The following is a 10,032-nucleotide window of genomic DNA, read 5'->3' as shown; positions in this document are numbered from 1 at the left end:
TTTGTTGCCTACTGGGAGAAACACTTTTTATTTAACCATTCACCATTCGTGCAGAGATCAAATGCTTATACTCGGTTTCTTGATGATGTGTTTGTGCTTTTTCAAGGTAGTGAGGTCGATGCCTCAAACCTAATAGCACACATGAATTCTACAACCGAGTTCTTGAAATTTACCCATCATTTCTCAACATCGAACATTGATTACTTGGATGTTCAACTACTCAAGGATAACTTCAACAATAGATTTTGCTCATCCATCCATAGGAAGGCAACTTATTGTAATTCTTTTTTACATTTCACTAGTTGCCATCCTTGGAGGCAGAAGCAATCTATCGTTAAAGGGCAACTGGTAAGGGCTGCCCGCATGTGCAGTACTATTGATGCTTTTGAACAGGAATGTTCATTACTTGCGGGCATGTTTGGTGGCCGGGGTTACCCTGAGGACCTCATCTTTGATTTGATTGATGAAGTTTCATCAAAACGGAGAAGTGGTTATTATTTACCACTCTTGTCATCTAGAGAACAGGACGGTCCGATTGATAATGACGCACTGTCACCAGGGAATCCTCCCTCAGATCCAGCTAACAATTTGGTGGTGATTGAGTCTCATAGTAGAACTAATTTCGCACTAGCTTTCACCTTTCCATTTAGCACACACTCAGGGTCTTTATGCTCTATCATACGCAAGAATTGGTATTTCATTACCAACTCAGGTTTGCACGACAAGTTGGGGATCAATCCGTCATTTACCTTTAAAAGAGGACACAATCTTAAGGACTTGCTGCAGAGAAGCAATTCAACGGACCTTATGATTAAACACAAGGGCAGTGCCACCTGTGGGTGTTGCAAATGGTGCATACACCTACGGGTAGGCAATTCCTTCACTATTGGTAAAAAGAAGTTTACCATCAATCATAAGATCAACTGTAACAGTAAATCAATTGTTTACATTGCCTTCTGTGAATGCTGCAAAGCGTTCTATGTTGGCAAAACGGACCGTCGTTTGAGGGACCGTATTTACCAACATCAATATGCCATCAGGAACCAGAAGAGTGAAAATGCTCTTGCCAAACACATACTTAATAATTGTGGGCACAGTTTTAAATTCATGGGCATTGATCAAGTATTATGTGATAAAAGAGGGGGTCCCCAGTCATTATTACTAGAGACCCGTGAATTAGAGTGGCAACTACAACTAGACGCTTTCTCTTTTCCGGGTCTCAATGACAACTGTAATATAGCCTCCATTCTAAAGTATAAGAGCTACTTAAGGTGAGGAGATCTGCTACTAGGCCCACCGCAATTTTAATTCTTATTTCTTTTTGTGGTTATTACAGTCTATTTTGATCACATTATCCTTGACTTATTGTCACTGGGACATTTGAAAGATGGTAGTTAGTTGCCTTAGGCCTCATTAATAAACAACGAGTAAATAAACAATTTTTAATTTTTATTTTTCATTTTTATTTTCATTCTCATTTGTTATTTCTAAGTTCATTACCACAATTTCAGTGATTAGTTTAGAATTTATTTTCTACTATATTTAATCACCAGTATACAAGGTTAAAACTGGTGAAATTATATAGCTCCAAGCTTGGGCAGTCTGTTTTAGTATGATGTGTTGTATTTTATACACTTTATATACTAATTTCATTATATCACATCTCATTTTTATAGATTTTAATTATCATGTCTTACAACTTCAAGTTTATCACTTGCTTGCATTGGAATAAGCATTTTTAAAGTGAAGCTTATTGTTTTTAATTGTGGCATTTGTCTTTAAATTAGAAACAGGTTGGATTAGTCACATGATTGTTACGAGATTTAAATTATGTGAGCTTCCAATTGCTGGTATGCTGAAGAAGCTTCTGTGTTACAGAAGCAAAAACGTTGTTTTATTTTTGTTCAAATAAAGTACGTTACTTTCATTGAACCTTGGTTCGTTTGAACACCTTATTATTTCTGTTTAGCTTCATTAAGAAGGTAGGGCAGGCTAATGAAATTGATTACACCATCCATGCTGCTTACTATTATCTATCCAAGGCCTTTGATATCCTACCACGTGATGAAATGCCACCTGACTTAAGGAGAGAACACGCATCATCCAAGTGGATGATACCTGTTTAGACAGTGGGAACATGACTAGTGGTGCCCACCAGGGATCTTTTTGGGACCATCTTCATTTTGGCAACTATTTTTCAAACCTGCAAACCTATAAAAGTGGTCTCTAATTTACAACGTTTCCTGATAACTGCAACTTAGGTGTGGTTGTTAAATCCCCTTTGGATGCATATACCCTCTGAAATGAACTAACTAAAGTCAATCCCTGGTGCACAGAAAAAGGGATCAAACAAAATGCAAAGATAGAACAACATCCCATTCAGGAATCAGAAATGCTCCACATCCCACTGCATTTAAATCAGCCCTTTACCATACAGATCAGTGATCAGAAATCTGCACATATCAGTTTATACCTCACTCTCCTTGACCATCATGTAGCAACCATAGATAGAAACTCTTAGTACATTTTGCAACTAATTGCCAAGGGCATCTTTTCTAAAACTAAAGAAGTCAATGCTACTCAGTATTCTGGTATAGTCAGATCTGTTATTGGATAAAGTACAGTCTTTGGAGTATATTTGGCTAGACATATTAAAAAAGTTGAAGAAAAGCACATAGGTGCCTAAAAAGATCTCTTGTCCCAAAAACCTTCGCTAGTAGAAGAGAGTGGCACCCATATGTTTGTACTCAGTGTCATATAAGTTCCTCATGCGGGGAGGTTTTTGCCTAGCTTAGCATACAGTTACTCTTGGTGTCCTTTTCTCAGCTACTGAGATTGTGCTGCCAGCACAAGAACTAGAGATCTAAATCTGCATAAAGAAATAAATAAACCTAGGTGGAGAGACAGGTTCATTACCCACTGCCTCCACTTGCTCTGGAATAAACTTCTTTGGCATGCCTCTGTAACTGCATTGACTCAGCCATACCTGATAGGACCAAATCAAGCTCTGCAAGGAAGAGAAACCTGCCTGGTGAACAACTGCCATTAACAGGCTTTACAATAAGAGGAAGAAATTGCTATCTAAGAGTAACTGGGAGTGAGTCCTAAACTGGAAATACTCCCTCTTCAGCTTAAGCAAGCAAATAAGACTTCTTGTGAAGTCCTCCAAAGCAAACTATGAATCCAAATTAGCTGACAGGATCTGTGAAAACTTCACTCCCCTGTTTCCTTCACATATACCCCATGACATCCCTTCCAACTGTCCCTTACTTTCTATCTCTAAAGAGCAGGTTGTAAACACCCTCTCTAAGGCCAAAAACACAGCATCTATGCAACCTGATAATATCCCAAGCTGCATCTTACAGTGGCTCCAACACGAATTAGCAACACCATTGGTTACTCTTTTAAATCATAGTCTAAGCACCGGCTTTCTCCCAGCTGAATGGAAAATGACCACCATTATTCCCTTGCACAAAGGTGGTGCTTCCACTGACCCTGGGAACTATAGACCTATTAGCTTCACTAGCCTTATCTGCAAGGCCAAAGAGCAAGTCATCATGGACCTTATCAGCAAAGATATACGTAATCTCCAAACACTTGGCCATACTCCATTTGGATTTGTCAAAGGGAGATGATGCCTATTAAACCTGGTGGGCTTCTTCTAGACAGTCACCAAGGCTCTGGATAAGGAGAAATCTGTACATACAGCTTACTTAGACTTAGCCAAGGTTTTGAAAATATCCCCCACTCGGGCATCATTGACAAACTCACCCAGCTTGGTATCATCCCTTATATCATTAGATGGGTCACTAACTGACTCACTGATAGAACCCATATTGTCAAAATAGGGGAATCCACCTCCAACAGCAGACCTGTAACCAATGGTATTCCACAAGGATCAGTTATGGGACCTCTACCATTTGGAATCTATTTCTCCAAAGTATAAGCTAAAACTAAAGGGCTGTAGCTGACAAAGTTTACTGATGGCTGCAAGCTGGGAGCGGTCATATAATCCCCAAATGATGTTGACATCCTACAAGTGGGTCTTACACAAACAGATGATTGGTGCCAAAGTCATGGCCTTAAACTCAGTGCAAAAAAATGTATTATCATCCCTTTCAGTAAGAGTGATGTTCCTGCAAATGACCACATCAATAGCAGCACCCTAAGTATGCACTCAGTAGTGAGAGACCTGGGCACACAGGTTGACAGCAACCATACCTTTGATCATCACCATGGCTCCACAGTGGTATGAATGGCATTCTCTCATAAGTAAGGTCATTGTTTCCAGAAAATAATAAGTTATAACCCCCTGTACTCTTCCCTCATCAGGACAATAATTGAGTACAAGTCCCCTTTTGGTATGTACCTTTCCAATCACCTGTCGCAACTGGAGGACCACAAAGGTTCCTCACAAGGAAAATTCAAGGTCTTCAGCATCTATTCTATGTGGATCATCTGAAATCACTGTCATTTTATTTTGTTTCATACAGACTGCTCAGAGATTATCTCTGTCTTGCATATAAGGCAATTGCTGACCATGTTTTATTGGAAAAGCTGCATATCCACAAGTCAAACGGTATATGGGTTACTCTCTCTAAAGACCTTAACCTGGTATGTGACATTAATAGAGCCTGTTGGAGAGACAGATTTGTCTAATAGAGGTTACCACACCTTTGTAACAGACTCCCACTTCATATCAAACAGAGTACCTCATTGGCCCTTTTCAAACTTAGTCTGGACTATTGGATGGGTAACCTTAAATTCACCCCAGGGCATCCACCTGTGTCCCTCTTGGACAAGGGTAATTAACAGGTGCTGATTGTAGACACAAGGGTGGAATCTGGCTATGCTTATAAGGTCTCTAGGGCCATTAGACTAGTAACTTCCTATGATCCTATATCTATGTCAAACAATGTTATATATTGTCATCCTTCAAACAAAGTTTTGATAGTTGGAAGCATCTTCTTAAATGTATACCAAGACTTGCAGGTGTCATGCTCAATGCAAAATGTAGTAGATCCTCAGTCTGGTTAATGGCAAGGTACACAGCCTCTGGTTTGACTTGCCTTATATATTCCATGACTCTAAGATCTTGTGCCGTCGGTGGGCAAAGAAAAAGCTTGAGAAAACAGGTGCAGCATGATCGTCAGCACATGCACTTTTATTGTCTGCACATACTTTTCTAGCTAGTTTCACTGTGTGTGAGGTATTAACTAGAAATGTTCTACAATTGTTAAGGATCTGGTTGGATTTGTTTGTTCTGATTTTTGTTTTCCACCCTCCCTCCCTGTTGGTATCCTGTTTTTATACTTGGTGGCTTTGCAGTTGCATGCCCCTACTGTAAATTTAATCTGGGACACTCCTCCCAGTCTAGTGTCATTATCTCATTTTACCTAATCCAGGTAGAGCATTCGAGAAGACCAACCTACTTAGTTTCTGTTCCTACTTTCCCCTTTCCACTTTACAAAAAAAAAAAAAATATATATATATACATATATATATATATATATATATATATATATATATATATATATATATATATTTCTAAGCTTGTTTCCTGCCTTTCTTTTATGTTGTCTAGTCCAGATACAGATTTGCTCTATCCAGGACTGTTTGTAAGCTTCTGAGCCTCCAAGCCTTTCTGTGTTGGAGGGAAGCCTTCTAGCTTAATTTTGTTTCTTAGAACTAGCCAGTTTTTTTAGTTTCAGTACTCAAATCTGTTTCTTTGAGCTCAGCACTTGTTCAGAACTCATTGTAAGCACTAAATAAGCTACAAATTACTACAGCACTCAACTTTCTTCACTTGTCTAGAGGAAAACAGTTTTTAGCACTTAATAAATAAGCACCTATCCAGGCATGTCTAAAGGTCAGCTCCTGGTGTTTTCACCTGTCTACCTGATGAATCTGGGCATCTTGGGACAATACAGACAACCATCTCCTCCTAACACACAACACTACAACCTGTAAGAGATGTACATATATAGCCAAACTGGAAGCAAAGTTCTCTTCACCCAAGACTGGACTAGACAGTCAAGAGGAGAAGGTAAACACTTACACCACACCACACTCATCACATAGTCCCTCAAAACCTACACCACCAAAAGACACACACAGAAACACAAAACACACACCTACATTTGCGGAGGCTTTCAATAAAAGTCTGCTCAAGCAACAGGGACCTCCAAAGCAGAAACGCAAGCAACCTCAGCCCCCCCCCAGCACAACCCAAATGACACATAGCCCACAAACTCAGTGTGCCACTCAACCAGAGCCCATAAGGCATAACAATGTACTCAACACTCTAGTTATAGGTGACTCTATAGTCAGGCAATGATGTTCAACTCACCAGGCTAAACAAGGTGAAAGTTACTGTCAGCTGCCTGTCAGGTGCCAGGATCCACCACATAATGCATGAACTCAGGTCACTCCACAACAAGTACAAATATGACTCTGTCTTTGTCCATGTTGGTGTGAATGACTTGAGACATACCTCCCTGGAATACATGAAAATAGACATGGAGGAGCTGTCCGATCTTGTAGCACAGGCAGGTATGACCCAAGCCCTGAGTAGCATCCTCCAATCAACCAGAATGATACCACAGTACAAGGACAAAATGATTGACTTCAACAATTGGCTAAGCTTCTGGTGTCATTCTAAGGGGATCCAGTATCTGTCTACTTGGAATGACATGATCAACAAACCACGATGCTTTGCCAGAGATGGCCTGCACCTGTCGGCCTTGGGATTTCCGGATACTAGCTAAGGCTCTTGCCACCCCTGTAGTGCCTTTTTTTTGGCAAGGTTCAAATGACAAATTCACCACCATAACAGGTACATGCAAGCAAAATCTGAGGGTAATGCCACTTAATTCTAGAAGTCTAAACCTCAAAATGCACTCACTCGAGGCACTCCTTAAAATGGAAAACATCGACATCTGTGCAGTGACAGAGACCTGGTTCAAGGCTCTAGAGAGCACCACTGCATTACCAGGCTATAAATCATACCACACCTTTCGGCCAACTAACCTGGACCAAAACACTAAAGGTGGAGGCGTGTACATATTCATTAAGGATATCCACACCTCCAGGCTAGTTGCTCAGCATAATGCATCCGAGATTATCCAAGTGCATCTAACTCTGGGCATGACCGTAATCCAAATTGTAGCTTGCTACACATCCTCACCATGCCTCAGGATTCCCACTCCTCATTTCTTGATACACTGGAAAATATTAGGTAGTAGGCCTTTATCTAACCGTGGGCATGGAGATACCAGTGCAACTCCTGACAGAGCTAGATCTCACATTCGGAGGCAGAGATGATGATCTGTCAACTCTACCATGCACACCTCAAAGCTGTGCAAAATACATTCACATAGGGCTAGCACTGAGCTTGGCTGTGTTCATGCAGACACACACACCACTGTCACATTCAGGTCACCTACAGACATACATGCTGCATTTACATGGTCATTCTTGCCTGCTCCCCTTTCTGACTCATACACACACTTAACCTTTTGTGTCAGTCTAGGCTTCCTGCACCCCCATACAACACCCTGTGCAAGTGATGATACCTGTGCCACATCCCTATCATTACTGTCAGTGATGCAGGGAAATGCAGCTATGTGTCTGATGCACAGGGTGACTATCTAAAAGTACTTTTATTTTTGTCATCCATTGTTGCCATTGACATGCTACTTTTTACTCATCAGTCACACATATTGTACACTACCATTTGTAATGAGTAAACCACATTATGGTGTGTACATTAGGTTGAATGCTGTTGTAATGGCTGTGTAGTCATACAATGTAAGGTGTGCCATTGCACTGTTTATGTTTCACTTTCAGGATTGTGTGGGGCACAGCTATGGGTTCTCATCTACAATGCACCCATCAACATCAAACCACATGATGGAATGATAGCACAGAAGAAAAATGTCATCAGAAAGGTACAGTGTAGTTACCCAGCTCCATATGTTCATATGTATATAATAGGCTAACACAAAAAGGGGTGTCTTTCATCCTAGATATGCATCCCTAAGCTTTGGCAAGGACTGACACCCTTGATAACTGTAAGCAGGGTTTTGGAAGGTGAGTCATGGACAATCCAGTAAACAATCTACACTTTACCTGTGTCCATGAGAAACATCTGTCCTAAAGCAGTTAGGTTTGTCGTGTTCCCCATCCTGTCATGTAACTTCCACATGATTTGCATTAGGGTGGAACTGCACCCAGACAGTAAACCCAATATGTAACTGGCTCCCCATGAATCATACCTGTCTCTCGGGCATGTCCTATGTATAACACAGTCAAGGTACAAATGTGTAGGACAGGTAACTCTCATGCTATTCTTTACTTGGATATGCAAGAGGTACACAGTGTGGTCTGACAACCTCCTGAATATCAGGCATGCACCTCCCCTCCAAAGCATGTTGTACACTTTCAAGGCAGAATTAATAAATGTAAAGTTTTCTGTGAATGCATGGATATTTACATCTTCATTGCACAGAGTGCCTACAGACATTGTGTTTGAGGCTGTCAATCAGAAGGGTACTGCAGCATGACCCTAATTGTACTGGGGTTGAACAGTGTCACATTTTTTGTATGGTATTGCAACCATGCCTAATAACAGGATTATAGTTAATGCAAGTGCTACATTCTATTCAATCTTGCATGTTATACCACATTGTCAGTACTGTTTTACTTTAAGGTTGACAACATACAGGTGATAGCATGTTAAATTTTAGCATTTGTCAGGCCACTGCCTAACCTTTTTGTCGTGGTGACCCTGCTGCTGTTTGTTTGAATATTATTTACTACAGTCATTGGGAACTCTTTGCAATCATAGTGTAACCACTTCCTGCATCACAATTGACTGGTCAACTGCCACTATTATCCCCTTGCACAGAGGTGGTGAGTCCCATGACCATGGGACATAAAGCCCTAGTAGCCGATTAGCCATATCTGTGAAGCCATGGGACAAATCTTCATGGACCTTATCAATAAAGATGTAGGCCGACTACAAACACTTGATCCTACATTGTTTGGATTTTTGAAAGGGAGATCATGCATGTTAAACTTGGTGGACATCTATGAGTCAGTCACCAATGACCTGCATGGGTGGTCTCTGTGCATATAACCACCTGGACCTAGCCAAGCCATGCAATATGATCAGCCACTCGGACATCATTGACCAAAAACAACCAGCTAGCCATCAACAGTAATATCATTAGCAGGAACACTAATTGGCTCACTGATATAGAACACATATAGTGAAACTAGGGGTGTCCAGCTCCAATATCAGAACTGTATCCAGTGGTGCTCCACAGGGGTCATTCCAGGGTACTCTGATGTTTGGAATTCATTTATCCGAAGTATTAACACAAAGTAAATGTCTGTGGCTGACAAGGTCATTTGATGCATGCAAACCAGCAGTGGTCATAGAATTTGCACATTATGTCAACATCCTACTTGAACGTGTTACATGAACATATGCTTGTTGCCAAAATAATGGCCATAGACTACATATAAATAAATGTAGTATCATTCCTTTTAGGATCAGCAATGTTCCTGCTACATAGCACATCAACAGCTATACTTTAGCTACATACTCAGAGGTAAGAGACCTGGCCACACAGGTTTACACCTACCTTACCTTAGATCACCATGTCTCCACAGTGGTAAAAAGGCCATTAGATGCTGCTCATGTCATAACTGAAGGCACTGTCACCCACATATGATGTACTTATAACCTCCATGCACTCTAACCTCCATGTACTCTTGCTCATCAGACCAATATATGCTTGCAAAGACCAGTTTGTTATGTACCTGTATAAGTACAAGTGGCAACTGCAGAGACCACAAAGGTCACTCACAAATGAAATTCAAATCTACAGCATCTGTCCTATGGAGGTTGCTTAATATCAATATCACTTTAGTCTGTGTCACATAGACTACTCATAGACAATCTCTGCCTTGCCTATGAGGAAGTCTCTGACCCTGCTGTATTGGAACTGCTGCATATCCGTAAGT

The sequence above is a fragment of the Protopterus annectens genome, chromosome 4.part1 (assembly GCF_019279795.1).
Source record: "Protopterus annectens isolate FY-2018-M chromosome 4.part1, PAN1.0, whole genome shotgun sequence".
In the NCBI taxonomy this organism is placed as follows: domain Eukaryota; kingdom Metazoa; phylum Chordata; order Ceratodontiformes; family Protopteridae; genus Protopterus; species Protopterus annectens.
This window is presented reverse-complemented; position numbering follows the sequence as displayed.